The following is an 8,745-nucleotide window of genomic DNA, read 5'->3' on the forward strand; positions in this document are numbered from 1 at the left end:
TTAGGGCCTTTATACTTTCCGCATTTTTATTTTTCGCACACTATAACTGCTATTCTATTATCCGTAAATATTAACTGCGTGGTTAGTAAATAGGGAGTGGAAAGATAAATAAATCAAACGTTAGCTCACTAACTCAAGACAAATATTCAAATCTAACTCACGTGATTGCTACACACACCCACCTCTAGGGTAACGCCCTCTTGTTGCATGTTGCCTTCGATTTCGATCAAATAGTCAAGTCCCTTCGAGCGTAGGGATACCTTAGCCTGCTGCCTACGAATTCAAATCATCATAGTCCCCCGGAATAAAAGATCATAGTCCCTTCGAGTTGCCTACAAATAAAATGATCTTGTCCCTCGATGTTGCTTCGATGAATGATGAGAGTCCCTTCGATTGCTAAGGTATCCTTACTGTAGCCTAAATGACTATTATATCCTTCCCTTAGACTACCTGCCCTCTATATGGTAGGGACAGTCTTATGGTGAACGACTATTCTCGATGACCCTTACACATCCAATTGAAAGACTTCCTGCCCTCTTATGGTATGGATAGATCCTTTCGCTCGAAAAGCTAAAAGAACGTTTTTTTAAAACTTAGGGTAGTTGCTATTAATTGCTTGCTCTATTTCAAATTCAAAATTAAATTCAAACTCTTTTTCCACTAATTTTCAAATACTCTTCAAAAGACTACGCTTATTTACAAGCTAAAGTTCTTCTTCAAAGTTTTTACTTTTCACACCTCATTTTCAAACATTTCAAACAAACAAACAAAGTGAGCTAAGCAATTAAGAGCCCATGGATAACCATGGATGCAAAGGGTGCCTTACACCTTCCCTTTGTATAACTTACCCCCCGAACTCAAAATCTTTCAAAAGGTCTTGTTAGAACAAGATTTGTTCTTATCAATTATCTTAGTTTTGATGATAACAATAATATGAATTTTGCTTAAGATAATATGGTACTCTAATCCAATGCAATTTCCTTTTCAGGAAATATATAAAGAGTACGCATAACTCAGCGCTCAGAAGCTTTGTCTCAAAGGGTTCAGCATGCAACATCAGAACATGGTCTGGCAAGACATCAGAAGATGGTCGAAGCAGAATCAGAACATGGGTCTATGGAAGCATCAGAAGAACAAGAGAACAGAAGCACTGTAGTTCTGATGGTATCACGCAACAGAAGCACTTCAAGGTCAGAAGATCAGAAGATGCTGCACCAAGCTGTTTGACTCTGATGATAATCAAACGTTGTATTCACAAGCATCAGAAGAAAGTACAAGTGGCAGGCTACGCTGACTGACAAAAGGAACGTTAAAGCTATTAAAGGCAACGTCAGTAGACACAGCGTGAACAAGGCTCGAGGTAGTTGACAAAAGCGTATAACATTAAATGCGACGCTGTACGGAACACGCAAAGCATTAAATGCACTCAACGGTCATCTTCCCAACGCCTATAAATATGAAGTTCTGATGAGAAGCAAGGTTAACGAATCTACATCAATTCTGTGAATATTAACTTGCTGAAACTCTGTTCAAACCAAAACTCAGAATCTTCATCTTCATCAAAGCTCACTACATTGCTGTTGTAATATATTAGTGAGATTAAGCTTAAACGATTAAGAGAAATATCACAGTTTGTGATTATAGCTTGTAAGAAGCATTTGTAATACTCTTCGATTGATTACATTAAGTTGTAAGGTAACTAGAGTGATCAGGTTGATCAGTATACTCTAGGAAGTCTTGGCAGTTGGCTGAGCAGATTGTAACTAGAGTGATCAGGTTGATCAGTAGACTCTAGAAAGTCTTAGAGGGTATCTAAGCAGTTGCCTGGAGTGATCAAGTTGTGATCAGTAGACTCTGGAAGACTTAGTTGCTGACTAAGTGGATAACCATTGTAATCCGTGCGATTAGTGGATTAAATCCTCAGGTTGAGGTAAATCATCTCTGCGGGGGTGGACTGGAGTAGCTTAGTTAACAGCGAACCAGGATAAAAATAACTGTGCAATTTGTTTTTATCGTCCAAGTTTTAAAGTCACACTTATTCAATCCCCCTTTCTAAGTGTTTTTCTATCCTTCAATTGGTATCAGAGCGCCGGTTCTAAGGTGCAAGCACTTAACCGTGTTTAGAAAAGATTCAGGAAGAGAAAAACGCTTTCAGTAAAAGATGGCTGATGAAACTGAAAGGTCTACACCTACACCTACATCTACATCTGGCTCTGCTGAGCAATATAACGGTAACAATGGTTATACAAGACCACCGGTATTTGATGGTGAAAACTTTGAATACTGGAAAGATAAACTGGAAAGTTACTTTCTTGGTCTAGATGGTGATTTATGGGATCTGCTGATGGATGGTTACAAACATCCAGTTAATGCCACTGGCGTAAAGCTGACGAGGCAAGAAATGAGCGATGATCAGAAAAAGCTTTTCAGGAATCATCATAAATGCAGAACTGTTTTGCTGAATGCTATCTCTCATGCTGAATATGAGAAGATATCTAACAGGGAAACAGCCTATGACATATATGAGTCCTTGAAAATGACTCATGAAGGAAACACTCAAGTCAAGGAGACTAAAGATCTCGCCCTTATCCAGAAGTATGAAGCCTTCAAGATGGAGGATGATGAAGACATTGAAAAGATGTTTTCAAGATTTCAAACTCTTACTGCTGGTTTGAGAGTTCTTGACAAAGGCTACACCAAGGCTGATCACGTGAAGAAGATCATCAGAAGCTTACCCAGAAGATGGGGTCCTATGGTGACTGCATTCAAGATTGCGAAGAATCTGAATGAAGTTTCTTTGGAAGAGCTTATCAGTGCCTTGAGAAGTCATGAAATTGAGCTGGATGCAAATGAGCCTCAAAAGAAAGGTAAATCTATTGCATTAAAATCAAATATCAAGAAATGCACTAACGCTTTTCAGGCTAGAGAAGAAGATCCTGAAGAATCGGAATCTGAAGAAGAAGATGAACTGTCCCTGATCTCCAGAAGGTTAAATCAACTCTGGAAGACAAAGCAAAGGAAGTTCAGAGGCTTCAGAAGTTCAAAGAAATTTGAACGTGGAGAATCTTCTGATGACAGAAGATCTGACAAGAAGAAGGTCATGTGCTATGAGTGCAATGAGCCAGGACACTTCAGGAGTGAATGTCCACAACTTCAGAATGAAAATCCCAAGAAGAGGTTTCATAAGAAGAAAGGTCTTATGGCAACCTGGGATGAGTCAGAAGATGAATCAGACTCGGAAGATGAGCAAGCTAACTGTGCGCTGATGGCGACAGAAGATGACAGATCAGAATCTACATCAGAATCAGATTCTGAAGAGGTATTTTCTGAACTCACTAGAGACGAATTAGTTTCCAGCTTGACAGAACTTCTGGAACTCAAAGCTCGTCTTAGTATCAAATACAAAAAGCTGAAAAAGCAATTTGAATTTGAAACTAAGAAGCTGGAATTGGAAAATTCTGAACTGAAGGAAAATGTTTTAAATCTATCCAAAAATAGTGGATCTCCTTCTGAAACAGAAAAAGCCATTCCTAGCATGAATCATATTCTGAAAGAATATGACTTGAGCTTCAGAAAATTTCTATCTAGAAGCATAGGCAGAAGTCAACATGCTTCTATGATATATGCTGTGTCTAGAAACAATAGAGTAGGCATTGGTTATGAGGGTGAAACCCCGTACAAGCTTGAATCTGTGGATGATATGAAAATATCATATAAGCCTCTGTATAACCAATTTAAATTTGGCCACTCACATGATATTAGGCACACCTCACATGCTAAAAGCTTTCACATAGCACACACTAAAAAGCATGTGACACAACCTAGGAGATATCATGAAACTCATGTTAAAAATTATCATGCTGTTCCTCCTATTGCTTATAATGTCAAACCCAAGTTCAATCAGAACTTGAGAAAATCTAACAAGAAAGGACCCAAGAAAATGTGGGTACCTAAGGATAAGATTATTCCTATTGCAGATATCCTTGGCTGCAAAGAAGATAAAGCACAACATGTCATGGTACCTGGACTCTGGATGCTCACGACACATGACAGGAAGAAGGTCTATGTTCCAAGACCTGGTGCTTAAGTCTGGAGGAGAAGTCAAGTTTGGAGGAGATCAGAAGGGCAAGATAATTGGCTCTGGAACTATAAAGTCTGGTAACTCTCCTTCCATTTCTAATGTACTTCTTGTAGAAGGATTAACACATAACCTTTTATCTATTAGTCAATTGAGTGACAATGGTTATGATATAATCTTCAATCAAAAGTCTTGCAAAGCTGTAAATCAGAAGGATGGCTCAATCCTATTTACAGGCAAGAGGAAGAACAACATTTATAAGACAGATCTGCAAGATCTTATGAGTCAGAAGGTGACTTGTCTTATGTCTGTTTCTGAAGAGCAGTGGGTCTGGCACAGGAGATTAGGTCATGCTAGTTTGAGAAAGATTTCTCAGATTAACAAACTGAATCTTGTCAGAGGACTCCCTAATCTGAAATACCAATCAGATGCTCTTTGTGAAGCATGTCAGAAGGGCAAGTTCTCCAAACCTGCATTCAAGTCTAAGAATGTTGTTTCTACCTCTAGGCCATTAGAACTCTTGCACATTGATCTGTTTGGTCCAGTCAAAACAGCATCTGTCAGAGGGAAGAAATATGGATTAGTCATCGTAGATGATTATAGCCGCTGGACATGGGTAAAATTCTTAAAACACAAGGATGAGACTCATTCAGTGTTCTTTGATTTCTGCATTCAGATTCAATCTGAAAAAGAGTGCAAAATCATAAAGGTCAAAAGTGATCATGGTGGTGAATTCGAGAACGGATCCTTTGAAGAATTCTTCAAGGAAAACGGTATTGCCCATGATTTCTCTTGTCCTAGAACTCCACAGCAAAATGGAGTTGTAGAGCGAAAGAATAGGACTCTGCAAGAAATGGCCAGAACCATGATCAATGAAACCAATGTGGCTAAGCACTTCTGGGCAGAAGCAATAAACACTGCATGTTATATTCAGAATAGAATCTCGATCAGACCTATTCTTAATAAGACTCCCTATGAATTGTGGAAGAATAAAAAGCCCAACATTTCATATTTCCATCCTTTTGGATGTGTATGTTTTATTCTGAACACTAAAGATCATCTTGGTAAGTTTGATTCCAAAGCACAAAAATGTTTCCTTCTTGGTTATTCTGAACGCTCAAAAGGCTACAGAGTATACAATACTGAAACATTGATTGTAGAAGAATCAATCAATATCAGGTTTGATGATAAGCTTGGTTCTGAAAAACCAAAGCAGTTTGATAATTTTGCAGATTGTGATATTGACATATCAGAAGTTGTCGAGCCAAGAAGCAACGCATCAGAAGCAGAGCTTCTCAGAAGCAAAGAAGCAGAAGATCAAGTATCAGCTTCTCTGGACAATCTGAGCATTTCTGAAGAACCATCTGTCAGAAGATCATCCAGACTCATCTCTGGTCATTCAGAAGATGTCATTCTTGGAAAGAAGGATGATCCAATCAGAACAAGAGCATTCCTTAGGAACAATGCAGACTGTCAATTAGGTCTTGTATCTTTGATCGAGCCAACTTCTGTTGATCATGCTCTAGAAGATCCAGACTGGATAATTGCTATGCAAGAAGAACTGAATCAGTTTACAAGGAATGATGTTTGGAATCTTGTTCCTAGACCAGATGGATCTAATATAATCGGTACAAAAGGGGTCTTCAGAAACAAGCCCAGAATGAGAAGTTCTTATGGATAAGTATCTTCTGAAATAAAATTTCTTTTATAAGAAGTTCTGATTGAAATCAATTAGAAATTGTGAATCAGTTATTACTAACGATTCATTGTCTAAGTTGTTTCAGAATCTCTTTAAAATCAAACAGTTGTAACTGGTTATCCAGATGGTAAACACGTGTTCACTATTCCTGGACAAGCATGCGTGCAGTTGAGGGGACGCCTACCATAGGTAACTGTGCATATCATATCTTTTGTCATTATTATCTCTCCTCACGTCACGTAACATTAAATGCTTTTCATCATTTACTCTCTTTCAGTTTTTCTTTTTATATTCGTCAAACGAATCATTTCCCTCTTATATATTTCTCTCACTCTGCATTCAGTTTCCTTATTCATTCTCTCTCTTTGCATACATATCATAAACCCTTGCAGTTTCCTTAATCTGCAACTTCATCATGAATCCATCGTCAAGCTCTGGAAATCAAGACAATGATCGGAAACAAAAGAGAAAGGCAACGGATGAACCAGAAACCAAACCCAAAAAGGTAAAGATCACCTACGACCCTCTCAAGGTGAATCCAATGGAAGCAAGACTTTCTGGAAACTATTCTAGACGAGTGTTTCAACCCCCTGGTGAAAGCCCTCCTTCATCTCCATCGTCTTCCTCATCCCTCTACCTTTTTGACTCAACCTCCTCCTCATCCAACCTTTCCTCTCCTTTAACCCCTTCATCAGAAATTTCTTCACCACTCTCACACCCTTTTCCCACCAGAACGCCTAACCCCTACAGCATTGCTTTTCCCGACTTCAGGTTCACCTTCAACCCTCCTACCCCTACCACTCAAGTATTTCTGGAGCGTTTGCATTATGTTTTAAATGGCTGGTTGGAGATTCTGGGTGCTGCTCACCTTAACCATCTGGACGAGTATGCCACCAACAACCTTTGGGATACCTTTCGTCAGGATTTTCTGGTTAGGACTACAGACATTCAGAGAAGGATCATGTCTGAAGCTCCTGGTACTCGTGGTCTTCGCTTGGAAGTTGGTGAAAGCAGCTATCACCACCCCATCAGGAACAGAAGAGTTCTTGAAGAGAAGGTGCCTGCAGATGAGTTGGAAGAAGAAAATCTCTGCAGAGACATCGTGGTATGGAAACCATGCTTTTCTGTGCTGACTGGAGACTTTCAGTGGCTGTTTAACTGGTTCAGAATGAACCCTTCTGAAACAGCACCTCACATGGTCTTTCCAGTAGTGGTCTATCGTGCTGAAGTTGCTGCTCCTACTCCTCCAACAAACCTAGCCGCTATTCTTCAAGCGTTGGAAGATGGAACTTCTGAGCTGCCTGAACCAGAATATGCTAAGGCTACTTCTGAGTCAGACTCAGATGAGGAAATGGAGGATGCACAAGCTGACGATCTTCTAGAAGATCACCCTGCTGAGACTGCTGTCCCTTTTGGCAGAAATTCTGGTGCCTCTTCTTCTGGTGAAACCTCAGCTCTGATGGAGACCTTGGAAGCTCTTCATCAGAATCAAGCTACGCTGGCTTCTCGCTTGGACGCACAAGAAGCAGCCAATGCTGAGTTTCGCTCCTTCATGGCAAGGCAAGCTACAAGCACTGACGGGATTCATGATGTTCTGGCGCGGATTTTGCGTAGGCTAGGATCTTAGTCTTTTGGTCTGAGTAGTTGTCTTTCCTTGTTGCATCTGTTTTTTCTGCATTCCTCCTTCTGTAATCTTTCCTTCAATTATCTATGAAAAAGTCTCTTTGTTTTTTGATTATTTGTCGTTTTTTACATCTGAATCTTTTTAAATATTCTTTTTGATGTTATGACAAAAAGGGGGAGAAGATAAATGATAAATGATTTGATTAAATCTATCAGTTGCTGGGTAAAGGCTCCCACACATTCACTAACAAGAACTGCAAGTTCTATATGGTTTAAGTGTTTTGCAGGTATAAAGAGTTGAAGAAAATCTTCAGAAGCAAACACTAGAAGCAAGACCATAAGAAGCGTTATTCTGTAAAAAGAATAAGCTCATGGAAACTGAAGCAAGCTGAGTGCTGTCAAGCTTCAGAAGTCAGAAGCAAGAACTTCAAATTGTTCTAATACATATAATGTGTTTTGCTCTGATACATGTTCTTAGCCTATAATGTTCTGATACATTTGGCTCTGATACATATCATGTATTTGAATATACATTTTATGTTCTGATTCATTCATGCTGACTTTTGTCGTTTAGTTTTTTGTTCTGTAACATTTCAGGATGTAGAGATGCTCTGATGATGCTCTGGTACATTCAACAATGTTCTGATACAAATCTAGCATGAAGTGATGTTGGTAGACATTCAAAGTTCTGAAGCTATCCGAGGGAAGCAGAAATCAGAAAATATGAATGCTCAAAAAGATCCAGAAAACTCAAGTTCTGAAGCTGTCCTGAATGGAAGCAGAAATCAGAAGCTGTGAATGTTCTGAGGATCAAAGAAATTCAAGTTCTGAAGCTGTCCTGAATGGAAGCAGAAATCAGAAGCTGTGAATGTTCTGAAGATCAAAGAAATTCAAGTTCTGAAGCTGTCCTGAATGGAAGCAGAAATCAGAAGCTGTGAGTGTTCTAAGGATCCAAAGAAATTCTAGTTCTGAAGCTGTCCAATGGAAGCAGAAGTCAGAAGCTATGAATTCTCTGAAGACAGAAGCTTATATGATCGTCTCTACCGAAATAATCAGGGAAGTCTTTTATTAAAGTTCTTCGAGTATCTATTTCAGGGGGAGATTATTTATCTCAGGGGGAGATTGTTAATCTCAGGGGGAGACTTATTCATATGCTTATGCTATAGCTGTGTAATTTGTCTTTTGCCGTTTACTCTTTCTGATCGCAAATTCATATCATTTATATATGTTTTTGTCATCATCAAAAAGGGGGAGATTGTTAGAACAAGATTTGTTCTTATCAATTATCTTAGTTTTGATGATAACAATAATATGAATTTTGCTTAAGATAATATGGTACTCTAAT

The sequence above is a fragment of the Vicia villosa genome, linkage group LG2 (assembly GCF_029867415.1).
Source record: "Vicia villosa cultivar HV-30 ecotype Madison, WI linkage group LG2, Vvil1.0, whole genome shotgun sequence".
Taxonomy (NCBI): domain Eukaryota; kingdom Viridiplantae; phylum Streptophyta; class Magnoliopsida; order Fabales; family Fabaceae; genus Vicia; species Vicia villosa.